The sequence below is a fragment of the Botryllus schlosseri genome, chromosome 9 (assembly GCF_051294905.1).
Source record: "Botryllus schlosseri isolate E-star chromosome 9, Bs_hap1, whole genome shotgun sequence".
In the NCBI taxonomy this organism is placed as follows: domain Eukaryota; kingdom Metazoa; phylum Chordata; class Ascidiacea; order Stolidobranchia; family Styelidae; genus Botryllus; species Botryllus schlosseri.
Window position 1 is genome coordinate 9,181,099 of NC_137244.1, and position 17,222 is coordinate 9,198,320.

Below are 17,222 nucleotides of genomic sequence, written 5' to 3' on the forward strand. Positions count from 1 at the left end.
CTATGCCTACTAGTTGATAGCGTCAATGTTTTTTGTCACGTAACAAAAATATATATTCTCAAATGTTATTTTTTCGAGCTTTCTTATTCTCTCTTAATGACAATAACAGTACCGTACTGCAGTTGGATGGTAGAGCAGTGATTTTACATGACGTTGAGCATCGGAGGGCATTGAAGCATCAAGTACCATGGCATATGAACACTAGTATGTTTCCAGCCTCTTTAGAAATCAATTATTCTTTAAAAATTACCATATCGCAGGTAAGGCCAGATTTCCTGATCAGGCTAAAAATGATTCTAATAACAGATCAAGACTCAATCTCTTGGTGATAATGAGATAGTCTGCTCGATGGATTGGCAAAAATGTCCGTATCAAATTTATCATTGTTGTTGTTTTCTTGTCTCCTTGATAAGCTTCCCTGCTCACGAATTTCGTTGCAGTTTCTTCGGCATAAGAATATCTCCAGTTTTGCAGTAGCGGCATATCTTTTTCCAGCTAGTACAAGTGAAGCAATATTATCTGTAATGCAATATGGCTTAAAATGGCAGTTGTAGTTGAATTGGTTGTCGTATTCACAAGGCACACAAAATTATCCGCAGATTGCATTGTAGTGTCCACTGTCCATCTCCTCACCTCTCGCACTCTAATAATATGCATGGTCTTTCAGCAAGACTATTTTTCTCTGCATCAATCGAACCAATGAGTATCAATCCAACCCGGCACCAATCGTCAAAGTATTATTCATTTTGACTACAATCTTTGGAAATATCTCAATGCCTGAAGCAGAGTGGAACATAACATGGTTGCCTCTCATGGACTGCCCGGCGTGCCAGAATCCCATAAGATAATGATTTGCACTTTTATTAAGATCTCTAAATTCTTTTCAATTTCCTCGCGGTTGTGGGTTGCTTTGCGGCTGTTTCAATCCACGAACAATCTTTTCTTGAAAGTTAGAATGGACTACAATTTTTGAATTGGTTAATAACGGTCCTGTAAAAAATTTATGCATTAGACCAGTGCTTTTCAACCTTTTTGAGCTCCGTTCGCACTTTTTTTGTAAAATAATTTTCATTCGCACGACTAATCGAAAATTGTTATACAAAAAGAAGATGAGGATAGGCCTACTTAATGATATTTTGTTCAGATGTGCCATAAATTGGCTGCTATGTAGCTTAAGCTATCAAGTGTATCATTAAAAAGACAACTTTTTTCGCACGTTTTTCTTTCAATTATTTCCAAAAACCCTTCTCGGCCAACCAATGTTGTTGGGAATTTGTACAAGAACGTCTACTAGTGCTTGGATGGTCAGGTCTTAAAATCTGTTCTGCACTACAATCCAAAATACAGCGTATTTTTCGCGAGAGAAAAATGTCTGCTGGCAGAAATCGTTTTAGAGAGCTGACACAAAGGTCCCGCGACGCTCCAGTTTGTCGAAAGGATGAAAAACCAACATATTTGTGTTGAGGCTTTTGCCTAAGGTCTTAGGAACATAAGGTGCAAAACGATCAAGGAGAGTAGGCCCATTAGAGCTCGCTACCTGATGATACGTTGCTCCAACTTCTGTCTCGCAAATTTATGAGAAGAGCAAATAACCCAGGATACTGTGTGTTCTACTCTTTAGCTCCATCTAACTTGAGAATTCATGACAGTTTAATAACGGTAAAGCAGCTTTTAGACTACCACCAAAATCTGAGTTTTTGCGGCATCTCGCGACCTGAGCCTCACCCGTGAAAAGGAATTTATTTTTAATATTACAGTTGTCTGCTACGATTTTACGGGCATGTATGACATACAGAACGAGCGTACGACAATTCCATCCAACACAGCTCTACAAAACATGTTTGACGCACGCGATTTCAAATTAGCGAGAATTAAATGCCTATGCGTATCGCAATTGTACTACTGTCTACCTACTCAGATTGCAAGAACGGCATATCCAATCTATCTCAAAAGGTTTGGCTATCCGGCATCGGTCAGTTTTTAGACCGAGGTTTTGTCGGCGCTTATGTTTTCGTCACCGCATTTTATCAGAGGTTTGTTCGCCAAAACTTTACGTCTTCATGTGCCCCGACGCAGAAGGAATTGGCCTCGAAATGAATGAGTCTCATAGGCCTGAACTGGCTCGTTGCACACCCCTACACTAGTTCATCCCAATGGTCTTCGACCATGTTTTCCAGAAGAAGAAAAAACAGTCGGACAAATCTTATCATGAATTCTCATTAATAGCCATATTTAATGCGCGTCTGGCTTATTGGCTACAGTACCCACCACAGTGATCTTGGATATGTAAAAACGATTGCAGGATTTTTTGTAATAAAGTCAATGAATATTACCTACATATTAACAGATAGCTCTGGCATCATGTCGACCCAAAATTATACACTTTGCATCCCATACTTAATAACCCTTGAAGGGGTAAAAATTTGCGTTACAGTAACTTGCAAATGTGAGTCTGTAATGATGGTATTTATTAATATCCTTGTACCTCGCACTAATCGAGCAGTTATTACGAAATATGATGATTGTTTAGCGACAGAAAGCAGAAAGTCAATTTGACGTCATTTTTTCAGCCTGTGGCAGGCTCAGAAGACTGATACACTGTATGTCTGTCACTATAGACTAGAGATCTCTATACTGCCACTACACCAGCTTCCAAACCAGGTTTTCGTTACGTAATAATTATAGTGCGGGGATATTAATTCACTACGATTTGTGAGAGCTACGCTTAGTGGTGCGTCACGTATTACGTTTTTACAATTGCGTCGGAACTGCAAATGTTACACTGATCTTAAATTCCCTATTAGGTTTATTTGAAAAGTTAGCTATCAATCACAATTTTCATACGCACTTGATCCAGATTTTCATTCGCACCATTCGCACCACCTTCGTCGTTCGCACTTGATCCGGATTTTCATTCGCACTATTCGCACCACCTTGGTCATTCGCACTGCGATTTTTCTCATTCGCACAAGTGCGAACCGTCACACAGGTTGAAAAGCACTGCATTAGACATTTACAGAATGGGAATTTGTTATGTCACAGTTTTGCCAGTCAACTACAATTGAAATCAACGTAAATATTCAAGCCGTCAAGTATTTTCCGTATTACCGCATATGCAATATATATGAGCAATGAGCATATTCAAGAGAAAGATTTTGCATTGGAGGATTGTGGAGTTACATTGCTGGAAAAATAACCTGGGTATTTGAGGCAGCAGTACATACAAATGCAAGTTGATGCTCATGCTCAGGTCATAAAGCGTGATGCAAATAGCGAAAAGTTATGAAGGTTATACATAAAATAGCCTACCATAGACGTACACACTATACAATGATAAAGGTTACAAAATCATTTCCTAACCTCTCAATGAATAAGACGCCATAGAATATTGCTCGCAAATGCATAAATCATCTATTTTGTACAATCCTTCCAGCTATCAATCTTAACGAGATAGTGTAATGGTTATGCGTCCGGCTTCTCGAGCGGTAGGTCGGGGGGGGGGGGGGGCGCAGACTAGATGACCTCATGGGGCCGTATCGCAACTCCGTCGTCAAAGCATCTCGATGGTGCAGGCGAAAAAGAATATAATCTCTCTCTCTCTCCTTGTTAATTTTCAAGGTTTACAGGCAATTCATGGGGAACACTTCACAACGTGTAGTTTATATCGAAGAAGTGCCAAAACGTTTACCAGGTATATTTTGAATAAATGGGCAATGGGCATTGGTAGACATTTTCGGACACCCCGGTGTGAAAGATTCAACTATTGAGAGGAGTACGACAGATCACGCCAGGTCCATGTGAACAATATACCAACTATGGAATGATTATCCTCCGTTTCATTCTAGTGCATTGTTTTGCCGATTGAATATTGTTTGGAACAATGACGATTCTCATCATTGATTTAGATTTAAAGGCCTGACCCGGTAAAAAGTTATATAAGTTAGCATTTTAGCAATCAGCACAATGATAGTTTTCGGTTAGTTCCGATTTTATATTATGAAGGTACAATCACTATATTGATACTATAGTTGCCAGTGAACTCGGCCCTTGGTGAATTCGGCCCCACAATATACTATTAAAAACAACTTAGTTGCTCACACAAATATCGTAATCAACCCTTCTCTTTTAAAAAATCAGGTGACGTAAATGCTGCCAGAAAATTTTCAAATCCTCTTTTATAACAATCCTTCTAGGTTCTGCACATTTATATTGACGCTCACCCACAGTATCTATTAATTTTTTAGGCTGTGTCGTACATGCATGGTTGCAACCGATGCTAAAATGCCTCGCAGCTAGTCGGTACTTTGATAAATGTGCATTGTTATCAGTTATATTACATTCTAGTATGCAGCACTACCTCACTGTGCTCAAGAAACCAACAAAAACTAAACCGATTGGGGAAAATCAGTGAATTAGTACGCCAATAAGCCGTAAGGTCGATTGCAGCACTCCACTACAGTCGACATACACAATCCCGTACCTCTGGTCAAGCATATCCCGCGACGGACTGATTTCGCCGGGAATCTATCTTATAGCGTTGAGGGGCGTGGCAGTTTCCAATCATTGCATATATATCATTGGTATTGACCGGACACCATTGGAAACTGCCACGCCACTAACGCTATAAGATAGGTTCCCGGCGAAATCAGTCCGTCGCGGGATATGCTTGACCAGAGGTACGGGATTGTGTATGTCGACTGTAGTGGAGTGCTGCAATCAACCTTGCTGGCATACTAATTCACTGATTTTCCCAATTGGTTTAGTTTTTGTTGGTGTCTTGAGCATAGTGAGGCAGTGCTGCATACTAGGATGTAATATAACTTTAACAATGCACACTTATCAAAGTACCGACAAGCTGCGAGGGATTTTAGCATCGGTTGCAACCATGCATTTACGACACAGCCTAAAAAATTAATAGATACTGTGGGTGAGCGTCAATATAGATGTGCAGAACCTGGAAGGATTGTTAAAAGAGGATTTGAAAATTTTCTGGCAGCATTTACGTTACCTGATTTTTTAAAAGAGAAGGGTTGATTACGATAATTGTGTGAGCAACTAAGTTGTTTTATACAGTATACATTGTAATATTGTTGGGCCGAATTCACCAAGGGCCGAGTTCACACCGGGGTGTCCGAAAACGTCTACCAATGCCCATTTATTCAAAATATACCTGGTAAACGTTTTGGCACTTCTTCGATATAAACTACACGTCGTGAAGTGTTCCCCATGAATTGCCTGTAAACCTTGAAAATTAACAAGGAGTACTCGTTAAGATTGATAGCTGGAAGGATTGTACAAAATAGATGATTTATGCATTTGCGAGCAATATTCTGTGGTGTATTATTCATTGAAAGGTTAGGAAATGATTTTGTAACCTTCATCATTGTATAGTGTGTACGTCTATGGTATTTTATGTATAACCTTCATACCTTTTCGCTATTTGCACCACGCTTTATGACCTGAACATGAGCATCAACTTGCATTTGTATGTAGGCTACTGCTGCCTCAAATACCCAGGTTATTTTTCCAGCAATGTAACTCCACAATCCTCCAATGCAAAATCTCTCTCTCGAATATGCTCGTTGGTCATGTATATTGCATATGCGGTAATACGGAAAATACTTGACGCCTTGAATATTTAACTGTGATTTCAATTGTAGTTGACTGGCAAAACTGTGACATAAAAAATTCCCATTCTGTAAATGTCTAATGTATAAATTTTTTACAGGACCGTTATTGACCAATTCAAAAATTGTAGTCCATTCTAACTTTCAAGAAAAGATTGTTCGTGTATTGAAACAGCCGCAAAGCAACCCATTCAACGAAATATATTGGTATAATGCCATCTTAATAATAGTCAATAAGGAGTTGGTAGACCTTAAGTAATTCCCTGAACTGAGACCTGATAAGACATTTGTGAGTCGTTTATTTGTCGTGTGAATGATAGATAAGAAGTATAAATCGTACGATGTTTGGTGCATGTAATACCACGTAGAGACGTTGATGCATTCGTTGGTGATTATTAGCTGGTGAGGAAGTCGATATACATGCATGATTATGAGCCGGTTCGGAAGTCGATAGACGTTTATAAGTGCTTCGCTAATTGCGAGAAAGATAGATTGCATTTTGAACCGTACGTGATATTCAATAAAGTTACAAGTCGGGGAGACGGAAACAAAATATATTCGTCAGTGTGATCCATCGAATACGTGTGCAATAGACAGGCCTGGTGGTACGTCAGCCAACAAGGTCGTACGGCGTGGGTTACGCCGGTCGTCGAACGGAAGAAGAAACACGCAGCGAATTGTAAACGCAACCTTCTTGGAGTCAATAATACATCTTGGAGTCAGATATACAATTATACAACTACAAACGTTCGCTCTGCGTTAAAACCCACAACCGCGAGGAAATTGAAAAGAATTTAGGGATCTTAATAAAAGTGCAAATCATTATCTTATGGGATTCTGGCACGTCGGGCAGTCCATGAGAAGCAACCATGTCATGTTCCACTCTGCTTCAGACATTGAGATATTTCCAAAGATTGTAGTCAAAATGAATAATACTTTGACGATTGGTGCCGGATTGGATTGATACTCATTGGATCGATTGATGCAGAGAAAACTAGTCTTGCTGAAAGACTATGCATATTATTAGAGTGCGAGAGGTGAGGAGATGGACTTAACAATGCAATCTGTGGATAATTTTGTGCGCCCTGTGAATACGACAACCAAGTTCAACTACAACTGCCAGTTTAAGCCATATTGCATTACAGATAATATTGCTTCACTTGTACTAGCTGGAAAAGATATGCCGCTAATGCAAAACTTGAGATATTCTTATGCTGCAGAAACAGCAACGAAATTCGTGAGCAGGGAAGCTTATCAAGGAGACAAGAAAACAACAACAATGATAAATTTGATACGGACATTTTTGCCAATCCATCGAGCAGACTACCTCATTATCACCAAGAGATTGAGTCTTCATCCGATATTGGAATCATTTTTAGCCTGATCAGGAAATCTGGCCGTACCTGCGATATGGTAATTTTCAAAGAATAATTGATTTCTAAAGAAGCTTGAAACATACTAGTGTTCAAATGCCATGGTACTTGATTCTTCAATGCCCTCTGATGCTCAACATCATGTAAAATCGCTGCTCTACCATCCAACTGCAGTCCTGTTATTGTCATTAAGAGAGAATAAGAAAGCTCGAAAAAATAACATTTGAGAATATATATTTTTGTTACGTGACAAGAAACATTGACGTTATCAACTATTATGTACAGTTATTCGATTGTTCATAATAGCACAGCACAGTTTCATTAATTACAACAAAAATAGATGCACAGTGCACACAGTACATTTATCGAATGGCTTAAACATATGTATATCTGAGATTGTAATTCGCATAAACATGAAAATCCCTTTTTGCTACATATTGACTTGACTTGAATGACAACAAGTCTGACATAATAACAAAAGTTGTTTATGCAGTTTTTAAGTGTTAGGCTACAGTAAATGAAACATCTATACCCTGTATAAAATTCTCAATGATGTTATGGTGTTGGCATCCTCATTGAAATTTAGTCACTACTAGTATCAGGGCATTTACGAGGCCATGAAGAGGTGAGGTATTTAAGCTGTTCGAAATCCTGCTTCTGTAATACCCATCCGATGACACTTTGTTATGACGCTCCGATTTGATCAACTTCTTCCATGATCACCTCGACTGTTGAAGGAATAGATGGTGATGTGTAAGTCCGGAAATTTGTTGAGTGAAAGGGATTGTTGGACAGTCTCTATTCCGTCCCATTCTTCGAAGTCACCATCTTGCAAGTCAACTATGATCGTCAGAGTTGACAAACTGGACAAGGACAACATTACAATTAAATGACTATGCAAAGTATATGCTGTGAACAATCATTTATATATCATTGGCTGTGCACAAGTCTATCAAACCTGAAATGGACAGTGGCAGGAACTTTGTACCTATTGTGGGTCGATCTTGCGCGCACATGCACTTATAAGATATACCATCACATCATGATAAATTGTACTCCTAAAGTAGTTTGAAAAAGTAGGTTAAGACCAGATTTTACAAACCTTTGTTAGTCAATTGGATATTGAAATCTACTTGTTGAAGCAGAAAATGAACGGTCTTAAAAGTACGCAAGTAGTTTGAAGAAATAAGTTGGACCAGACTTTGTATACATTTGTTAGTCAATTGTATACTGTATCTACAAGCTGCTGACGATTACTCCTGACGAGGATCAAACGAAAATATTCGGATTTATTCAATTGTATGTAGGAGCATTCGAATCACAAGATGAATCTTCGTAACAAAGGAATAATGACTATTATTACTTCAAAAACGTGATGCTTTTTGCGAAGTCCTCAAGTTGGTTTTGCCTACTTTCACAACTTCAGAAGGCCTGACTTCAGAGTCAGTTTTAGAACCTGCCTGAATTGACTTGAAAATTTTTACAAATGACTTATTGAACTGATTAAAAATTTGCAATGACTCAAAGATAGCGACCTCATCCCAACTCTACCTCGTTCTATCCACCGTGATTTGCTAATGCGAGACCACCTCCGATCACAATGTTCATCACGTAGGCACACTGGTACATCAGTTTCGTCTGAATATTAAGCCATGCTGCTGGTAGTGGCCAAAACCTGTACTGTACAGTATGCACAGTGCACACATTTCACCTGCAACACAGGTCTCGATAGAAAACTTCATTACGTTAACGCCAGTTCCTGAAGAAAGATTGCTGACGAACCGTTTGTTTACATCGATTTTATACCGCTGGTGAAGCATGACTCGCGGCGCGCTCAAACGCAGAGCTCACTGGAGTTTCCAATCATTGTATATATATCATTGATTGAACACCAATGATATATGTACTATATATCAATCAGTCAATCAGTTTTAATAATATTTTCATCGTTTCAGAAATACCACAAAACTGCGATACAATGAAAAGATAGGAGTGTGTCGAAACAACTTGGAGTAGTCTTTAAGATCAGACACCCACCTTGGCTTAGGCGAACTAAAGAAGAGGCATGCACACTGAATGAATAGTAATGCAGAGAATATATAAGACGCAAGCGAAAAAATGAGGTGGAATGTGGCGGAAGGCGAGGTCGATGTTAGATCGTGGTCCGGTAATCCTGAAGGCTGGCTAGTATTCATTTAAAAGAAATTGCTTGTATTTCGACTTGAATACGGACATGCTCGACGACAGTCGGATAGCCGGCGAGATGCTGTTCCACAATCGGGGTCCGTCATACTTGATAGAGCAATGTGTTTTCTTGTATTTCGTCCTGATCATATTGTAATTGTTCTTCGTAGACGCGCGTGTGTTGTACTTGTGCGCTTTTGACTCCGAGGTGAAGTAGTCGTTGAAATTTGAGGGATTTTGACCGCAATGGAACTGATACATAAACTTGGAAGTTTCTAGCTTTCTCATAATATCTTCTGTGTAGAACACCTATATCTCATTGCTGAACAACGAACAAACTTAGCTCAGAATTTTCAAGATTTTTGAAATTGCTTTGATTGACGGATTTAGAAGTAATCTTCCTCCGAAAAATAGCAGGAATTTTTTGTATCCGAAAATTCAAATGTTTCAACCGGAGCCGGATAAATTCGCTCATCTCTGGTCCTAATCCGAGCCACATGCAAGTTTCGTTTACCACGTGAGACGTTGTCGAAAGTCTTCTCAGCGATCAGTGTTCCGTTTCAAATCCCACCGTACGGTTACAATCTTTACTTCTCAGAGACGAAAAAACATTTGGAATCATGTAAGTACATGTGATTTGTTTTCTGTAGGTGTCTAAGCCTATGCGTACAGAAGTGTTGGTTTGCACCTGTGTGCCGTGCCGTGAAGTACTGTGGTGTATAGAACTGAGCGGTTGTCGAGATTGGTGTGTATGGATGAGTTTGAACTCGCCAGCTCTGTTACTGTATGACTTCTTGGTGGCTGCGCTTGAAATGTTAGGAACCCCTACTCTCGGGCCTGTTCCATCTAACAACGTGAAGTTATCCACTAATTGGTGCCGAGGACTAGGAAATGTGGTCTTGCATGTATTATACAGGATTCCGCGCATGTCAATATATGGCGTGAGCGGCCAGACAACATGCAACATCGAAGCTATCCAAAAACCAATGTCGCTGATGTACCACAGTAGCTGTGACGCTGATTGGGTTGCAACAGTCCACCACACCTATGGAAAAATTGCTTCAACTATTATATACATGATATTTCATCGATCAATTTTAATCCCAGGTTAATGTCATCGTCTGCTACATGGTCAATGTATCTCACTGATGATTTAGGACTGATTAGAAAAACTGGGGTCTGGTCTACTTTGCTGCACCCTCTCACCCTGCAAGCATCGGGCCCAACAGATTGAAAATTTGTCTGTCAAGTATAATACATGTAAAGGTCAGTAATGGATTTTGCTCGCTCACTCTGATTTCTCATCGATGTAGGATGATCTGGGGGGTTGAACTCCCCCAGCTCTCATCTTTGCGGTGCTGGAGCGTCCGTTAATGGCGTATATTCTGCGCCGCGGCGTCGTATATTAATCTGGAGCCCCGAGTTTTCGGTGCGGCCTCGGGTTATCGCATATTCCTTGAACTTTCTGTAGTCCCTAGAGGGCGGTAACCAGGGAGAAAAGCCATGTGATGAACAGTATCATGTCAAGTCGAATCTTGTCGGCTGTTGTGAGTGAATTGTTATTATCCTATAACTCTGTTCCAGGTTTTTGATATCCTGCTCTGCTGCTGCTTGATGCTGGCTCTGGAGAGGTGAGTGATTCATTCTTTCATTTGGCGTTTTTATCGACATCTCTTGCTCACTCACATCGATGTAAGATGATCTGGGGGGTTGAACTCCCCCAGCTCTCATCTGTGCGGTGCTGGAGCACCCTCTTGTGGTGTATATTCTAAGCCGCGGCGTCGTATATGAATCTGGAGCCCCGAATTTTCGGAGCGGCGTCAGATTATCGCATATTCCTTGAACTTTCCATAGCTCCTAGTGGGCAGTAACTGGAGAGAAAAGCCATGCGGTGAACATCGACTTGTAGGCCGTGATTAGATAATAAGAATCCTGTGACAGGCTCTGTTCTGCTCACGTGCAATTTTGTGGCGATTTTAGTCGCATTTTTAGTTACAGGGCTTAGACATGATAATGAGGGAAAAGACAATGGATTTTAGTGAGAATGTCCAATACTTGCTAAATTCCATTTCTTGAACAGTCTTCTTAGAGTGCCAACAACAAAGACAATCAATTCGGCATGCCTGTTGACTATGTGGTTTGGTGTGGTTGCAAAATTATGCATCGACCTATTTCAATCGAATGTCACTAGCTTGTAATATTTGATGAATGAAAATCTTGGATGACTTGATTTGGGACTCAGCTTGCAGATCCCAACACTGACTCTGTTGTTGAAGTTGTTGACAACATACTTATTTACCAGGTGTACAAAGTCTCAACGTGTGGTGACCTAGCACGACAAGTTACTGGGAAACTTACTGGCATCCCACTTGCCGGAACAAAGCACTTGATGAAAACTAGGTTCTGACCACAACTGGCGTCTTGCTGATACGATAATTTAAACTTGGTGAGTGCTCTTTCCAATACTGGCATAGCCAGCAGAATCTGTGATGATGAGCAGAGTTATTTGTTCCTAATAATCGTGTTGACAGACTAGAGTCCCTGAGCAGATGTGATTTTCCGAGATGGTTGCTTTGGTTTTGTGCTCATTGACAATCAAGGTCGCTGTTGGCAGGTGAACGTCGCTGCAAAACATGGAAAGGAGTCGAGAATACCTTCAATGAGCGAAAAAATTGAAAGAAGGCACAGCAACGGGATTGTCTTGACAAGTGATACAAAACAACAGGTTAGCTTTATTGCCATACTAACTGCACGCTCTTGGTGTGGAGAGTTCTGCAATCCTCAATGAGGTGATCGCTTCATGAACCGTTGTCGAATTCCAATGTTTCATATGTTGTCAATACCTGCTTCATTTTCAGACGGTACAATCCAGCAAGATACCTTTGTCTGGAGCTGCTGTGGAAGCAGTCGGACGCTTTTTGAACTCTGAATGTCCAAAGCGACGTGTCTGGTCCAGCTTGGTATTTGTTCTGTACCCGATTGATTTATGGAGCTCCTTGCAGAGAATAAAATCCTTCTGTGTTCAACTGGAATGTAGCATTTTGAGTGGTATTAGTTCATCCACGTCAATGCAATGTGGATTGTAGCGGTTCGTCGTGAAAGGGTACAATTGTGATTTCACATTGCAGTTCCGAGATCTGGGGGAGAGGTGACGAGGTAGATATGTACCTTATATAAGCAGTGATTGTGAAGCTGACAAATTTCGCGTTAAATATTGGGGCAAACATCACGAACTACTACTGCAAATGTTGAAGTCGAATAGTTAATCGGACAACAAACACTTCGTGATATTGGGCCGCTTGCGTGTTCGAAAAAGTTGAAAGTAAGTCCGCATTGTTTCTGACAGTCACAATTTGAAGAAGAAAACTAATCCTGTCAATCAATATGGCTGGTTAGAAATTTGTTGCAGCAATGGTTGACGCAATCGGCTCGGAATATCACGCGTGCGTTAGAGATGGGGAATTTGGTAGGGATGGCGTGAACGCGAGGTTCGTGTTCTGTGTGTGAATAGGGTTGACCTATTTTGAGATCCGATGAAGAGGACAAACTATCAGCAATTCTGAAAGCTGTAGTACCGGCTAAGGAAACTGGTGAATTTGAAAACTTTTCTTCCGTAACTTCTGTGACGAAAAAATCTCGACTTGACTCCCGAAAACAAACATTTTTTACGATATTTATGTTGCGCTGGCTAAAAAAAGGTCGTCATTTTGATTGACTCCTGCATTACCCACTTCTCTACGATTCTCCCTAGAAGTCGACTTTATCATGGCATTTTAATACTTCTGAAAAAAGATGACATTTAGGTTAGGGTTACCATATTTTGTGGCATAAATTCCTGGCGCTCGTTAGCGCCCACTAGCGGATTGCAAAACAAGGTCGATCAGTATGACGTTACACCAGCAAAGCTTATTCCCTATCGACAAGAGGTGTTCATGATCCGGTTCAGGAGTATGTATTTGTATGTTGTAAGCTGTAACGCGGTTCGAACCAACATTTTTTTCGTCCCCTCCCGCCCGAATAAACACTGATCTTGGGCCCACTGTAGGGTAATCGATGTAACTTCTGGGGACTTACTATATGTATCTGGTTTCTGTATGCATCTGGACGTCTATTGAATTGAATGAATTATGTCAATAATATTGGTTATTCCATACATTACTATATAATTTTGATGCACTTTCCGCCCACATGATCAGAGTCACCGGTAGAGCTGGTGGAGGATGATGACTTCGAAAATGCAGGGAGAGTAATTGTACATTGTACAATACATCTTCAAGTCATGTCGCCCCGATACGATATTCATCAGAATAATGCCGGTGCGCATTGCGCACCACTGAGCTATATATACATAGGCTTACCATATTTTGGAAATCTAAAAGGGGGACACTTTTCCTAGGCTTGCAAAACTGGAGAAGAATTCTCAGAAACCGGTGAATTTATCCCACTTTCTGATCGGTTGACTAAAAAATAAAAAAATAAATAAAAAAAAAAGGTCTTCTCTCCGCTCAGAGCTCAAAAATACCGTTTTTCTCCCCGCATTGCTAGGTGGTTGACTAAAAAAAAAAAAAGGTCATCTTTCCGCTCAGAGCTCAAATATCCGTTTTTCACTCCGAAATACCCGCCGGCCTTAAAAAGCGGGACGTTTGGCTGACTGGTCGGGACGCCGGGACAAGACGTCAAAAAGCGGGACGTATGGTAAGCCTATATATACATCGAACGTCTGGTTGCTTCCAACCTTAATTCGTCGCAGTGGAATCAAAGTGACTTATGTCCAATTTTCAAATTTTGAAGGTCCATTATTAAAACTTGAAAATAATCAAGTCTTTAAAAAAAGTTCAATATTTGTCGGCCATATCTTGGCCATGGTTATGTCTGTTTCATTAATTTAAAGTTAATCAGGGCAAATATATGGCTGAAAGAAGACGAGAACTTTACGTAAAGTCAAGTTTCTCAAAATGTGTAAAATGGACATAAAGTCACTTTGATTTCACTGCGGCGTTATATAGTGTAGGGTTGCTGTACGTACGGAATTTCCCGGACATGTCCGGAATTTCACTGTTCAAACTAGCGTCCGGGAGGAATTTCTAAACTATGCCAAATGTCCGGAATTTTGAAGACTTGACATAGGCTCATAATTGTTTCGTGAATTAACATGAAAACATTATTATTTAGAATATTTATGCTGATGCATGATATTTTTTTCGTGCTGCGCGCGATTGACTATCACAATTATTGATTTTAATATGGGGACTATGCCACCCTCGCAAAAAGTGTAATAAAATATATGTTATTATATTTATATATAAATAAAAACAACCTTCATTTACTGGAATAAGCCTAATTGTAATCGCAATTATAGGAGAACAGTTTATTCCTAGAGATCGTTAAGGCTGTTTAAATGCTTTATTCAATAAGATATAGTGGTTCCAAACTTGGCGACCGTTTGCCTTTATTCTGGGGTTCGCGAATATGTTGAACGTAATCAGCTTCCAAAATAGCCCGCGAATAAGTCTGGGCAAAGGTGCTGACTTCTTTTAGTAATCAGCTCGTCCAATTTTGATCCGCGCCACGGAACATTTTCACATTGTAGATGGAGTCGTGACCATAAGAGGTTTGAAACCACTGAGTGTGGAGTGTTTATAACGCTGCGTGGTGCGCACCGGCATAAGGCATATAAACCATCTTATCGGTGGGACATGAACATGACTTAACGATGTACAATTACGCTCCCTGTGTTTTTGAAAGCTCTCCCGCTAACTCTGATCATGTGGGCGGAGGGTAGTAACTATAGTAATTATATAGTAATATATGGAACAACCAATATTATTGACAGGATTAATTCAAAACATTTAACGACCAGATGCATATAGAAACCAGATTCAGATAGCAAGCCCCCCGCCATCCCCCCAGAAGTTGCATCAATTACCCTATTGTGGGCTAAAAATCATAGGGTTAAAAATCATTGTTTGTTTGGGTGGGAAGGGGCTGAAAAATGTGGTTCCGGTTCCGGTTACACGACACATACTCCTGAACCGGATCGTGACCACCTCTGGTCTATGAGCAAATCTTTGCTAGTGTGACGTCATAACTCATTTTTCAATCGTCTAGTGGGCGCTAAAGAATGTCCGGAATATGTGTCACAGAAATATGGTAACCCTAATATAGTGGCGACCCATTTCCAATTTGAAAATGTTCCGTGTGATCCAGCTTACAATTTGATAAGCTGATTACTAATAAAAAGTCGGCCGCTCTGCCCAGGCTTACTCACGGCCTATTTTGGAAGCTGATTACGTTCAACATCCTCGCGAACCCCAAAATAAAGGCATGCGAACCCCAGGTTTCGAACCACTATCTTTGAATAAAGCACCTAAACGGCCTAAACAGACTCTAGGAATATACCGTTATCCTATAGCTGCGATTGCAATTAGACTTATTTCTGTAAATGAAGGTTATTTTCACTTATTTTATTTGATTGCAGTTTTGCGAGGGTAGTAATCCCCATATGAAAATCAAAACATCCTATTCTAAATCGCGCGCAGCGCGAAGACAAATTTCATGTAGCATTACTCAGTCCAAAAATGATATTGTTTATTTTGATTTGCGAAAATATTATGAGCTTACTTCAAGCCATCAAAATTCCGGACATTTAGGCATATTTTAGAAATTCCTCCCAGACGCAGATTTAACATTGAACTTCCGGACATGTCCTGGAAATTTCGGACGTATGGCAACCCTAATTTAGGTGCCCTGCCACCAGTTGGTCGCATAAGTATTTCAGGTGGGTAGCAAGATATTTTAAATGTTACAGTTTCCTATTCAATACGCCAAGCACCTTACCTTTTCGCGGTTAGGCGAGCAAATCCACATTCTCATCCTCTATGCTTCCCAACCGGTGGGTACTGGGTAGCGAAGCTAATCCTGGTGGATCGCGATGAATGTCTAAATGTCACGGCTTTTATTCAATTTGCTAAAAATGCTAAACAACTAATCCGGGGCCTACGATAACTTATCGTAGGCCCCGCCTAATTTTCTTGGGATTAGACGGGCTCGGCCCTTTCTCCTCCTGTGACGGTTTGTGTCTATCAATTGTCAAACACGTACAGTCAATCTTCCACTTCCATATTTTTATAATTCCTGCCAAGTGAAAAGTCTGATTTTACAGAGTACGAGAGATAAAGTGGGCCCATTTGGTTTCAACTTTAAATACAGAAAACATTCACGGAACGATTATACTTCGACAGTTATAAAACATCGTCACAGACACACATGAAGTGAATTTAAACAAATCACAACAGGTTGGTTGGGCTACTTGTTGACGCGGTCGAGCGCCCGAATTCTCTGCTGTGCGTTAGTATCCCGGATAGCTAAATTACCATGGAGCAGAGGTGAGATTGAAGCATCGTTGAATCACGGTTAAAAAATAAGAGATTTCAATATATTATACACCTGGGAAAGATGACAACCAAAATAGATGACTTGAAACAATTTATATAGAATGTGTGGAGTCATGCGACTTGTTTGAGCCATGCGCAATGAGTTGAACAAGTCGACTCAATCCTAAAACTGAGTCAAGTCATGTTACGAAAATATTGCGACTCAAGTCGCGTCAATAAATCCCTGCGGCATTGGACGGGTGCGATTTCCACACATGCATATTTGTTGGTTGGCAGCAGGGTTGCATTTACAACAAAAATCAATTTAAAACAAACATGTTTAAAACAAGGACCTTATTCTAAACATGTTTTTTTTTATGTTTTTTTTATTAGATCATGACGTCACGAATATCCAATTGTGACGTCATAATGATTTGACATTGACAATTGGAAATATTGGGTAAATACTAGCAGGGCTTTGGAGCCGGAGCCCCGGAGCCGTGCATTTTTACGGGAGCTGGAGCCGGAGCTCTACATAAAATTCAGCCGGAGCCGGAGCTGGAGCCAGTTATTTGAGGGGTAGCTCCGGCTCCGACGTATTTCATAAGATGCTATTATATATGCAACAACGATATCTGCTGAGTTCACATAATTCAACAGCAGGC

At 40.3% G+C, this 17,222-nt stretch overlaps 1 long non-coding RNA gene and 2 other non-coding genes across 3 annotated transcripts; all 3 read left to right on the forward strand.

Annotated features, from left to right (window-relative positions):
* Positions 1-9,101: 9,101 nt before the first annotated feature.
* Positions 9,102-12,210, forward strand: LOC145446841 (uncharacterized). The gene is made up of 6 exons (XR_013917368.1): positions 9,102-9,806; positions 10,292-10,450; positions 10,769-10,815; positions 11,487-11,630; positions 11,799-11,909; positions 12,043-12,210. It is a non-coding gene; the product is annotated as an uncharacterized LOC145446841 (long non-coding RNA).
* Positions 10,489-10,702, forward strand: LOC145447456 (small nucleolar RNA SNORA73 family). Its single transcript, XR_013917599.1, has one exon. It is a non-coding gene; the product is annotated as a small nucleolar RNA SNORA73 family (small nucleolar RNA).
* On the forward strand, positions 10,872-11,085 carry LOC145447455 (small nucleolar RNA SNORA73 family). Its single transcript, XR_013917598.1, has one exon. It is a non-coding gene; the product is annotated as a small nucleolar RNA SNORA73 family (small nucleolar RNA).
* Positions 12,211-17,222: the final 5,012 nt, after the last annotated feature.